General features: G+C 48.0%; 1 protein-coding gene across 1 annotated transcript in view; it reads right to left on the bottom strand.

Moving 5' to 3' along the window:
* Positions 1-973, bottom strand: part of Atp23 (ATP23 metallopeptidase and ATP synthase assembly factor homolog) — a 43,613-nt gene extending 42,640 nt beyond the window's left edge. The window contains exon 1 of the mRNA XM_023707279.1: positions 955-973. The gene's annotated coding sequence lies outside the window, so the exon portion shown is untranslated. The remainder of the gene's footprint in view (positions 1-954) is intronic.
* Between the last annotated feature and the right edge of the window lie 680 nt (positions 974-1,653).

Below are 1,653 nucleotides of genomic sequence, written 5' to 3'. Positions count from 1 at the left end.
AAGTAGTCCCCTGGGCACTATGATGGCCCTTGGTGAAAATAAGAGAAAAACTTACTCCCCACATCCCTCCTGCACCTTACTTTGTGTGTGAGTGTGTGTGTGTGTGTGTGTGTGTGTGTGTGTGTGTGTGTTTGCAGTTTGGGGGAGGGAATGTTCTGTCACTCTGTCACTGAGCTGCCCCTCAAGTCCTTTTTCATTTATTCTGGGACAATGTCTTGCTAAGTTGCTCAGGCCGAGCTTAAGCTAGCGGCCCTCCTTCCTCAGCCTCCTGAACATCTGTGATTCCAGGCAGTAACCACCCAGCTTGAACAAGCTTCTTGCCTTTTCCTGTATACAAAGGTGTTCACCCTGGGCCTGTGAAATGTGCTTTGGTGGGTTTATGACACTCTCAAAATTTTATCTGAAGTATTCTATGTCTATGATTTTTAAAAATAATTTCTACCAAGTTTTGAAGCCTGTAGATCAATCATTTTAATTGTGCATATGTATGAGATTCAACATCATAAAGTGATATATGTATACAATGTGTGAAAATAAAGTCAGGGTAATTAATGTTTCCATGTCTTTAACTCTTTTTTGCATTTCTGAGCTCGTCTGTCTGTCTGTCCCTCTCCCTCCCTCCCTCCCTCCCTCCCTCCATATATATTGAAGTAGTCTCCCTACCGTGCTGCAGATTGCCAAGACTCCTTCCTCTGACCTCCGTCCTCTCGTGCCTGCGAATTAGTAGAGATGGTGGAGATGGCAAAGCTGTAGCTTTCCTTGGGTTCTAACTGAAAGTCTAAGGGTCAGCTCTTAATCTGCCTTGGTACTAACTTCCCATTGCTGCAGTTACACCAAGTTAGCTTTTTTTTTGGTGGTACTGAGGATTGAACTCAGCCCCTTGTTTCTCAGGGAAGCGTTTGTTTTACTGAGCCATCTCCCCGGCCTAAATTTAGCAATTTAAACCAATCTCACCGTCCTGTACATCTCCTGGGGCTAATAGCGAGGTATGAGTAGAGCTGCTTTGCCATCTGGAGGCCCGAGAAGAGAGCCACCTTCTGAATTCACTTGCTTGAGGTCGCAGGCCTGAGACCCATTTGCTTGCCTGCCGTCACTGGCTCAGCTGCCCCGGCAGGGGGCCTCCTTTCTCACCCTCACAGCCTCCACTAGTGCTGCTCACACTTCTAGGCTCCTGTCTTGCTCCCTGACTCATTCGCCTGCCTTTTTATTAACCCCTGGCTTTTAAAGGCTCATGTGATTACATTAAGTCCATCTGGATAATCCAGGATAATCTCCTTTTTCTCAAGTTCATAATCTTAATTCCCTCTGCAACATCTCCCTCACTAAGTAATTTCACAGATTCACAGATTCCAGGGACTGAAGTGTGGACTTGCTGGCGGGTGGCTCCTTTCTTCCTACCGCCTCTTCCCCCCTTTGTGTTATTTGTTCCATCCCAAAGGGAGTGTGCATCGATGTAGATAAGGCCGGACGCTCACCTCTATGCAGGGCATCCTCAGCGAAGTGTGCACGCAGACTAGGCATGTTCTCAGCAACCTTCCCGGGCTCCCTCTGGTTGCTAAGCAATGAGTGCCATGCGCGCCCCTCCTGTAGAGTCCCAGAGCTGAGACCCCTTGCATGCTCTGCTCCTGATCCTCAGGACCGGCTGCAACTCCT

This window comes from Octodon degus, unplaced genomic scaffold (genome assembly GCF_000260255.1).
Source record: "Octodon degus isolate 3935 unplaced genomic scaffold, OctDeg1.0 scaffold00286, whole genome shotgun sequence".
Classification (NCBI taxonomy): Eukaryota; Metazoa; Chordata; class Mammalia; order Rodentia; family Octodontidae; genus Octodon; species Octodon degus.
Note: the sequence above shows the minus strand (reverse complement) of the source record. Positions and strands in the feature narration are given on the sequence as shown.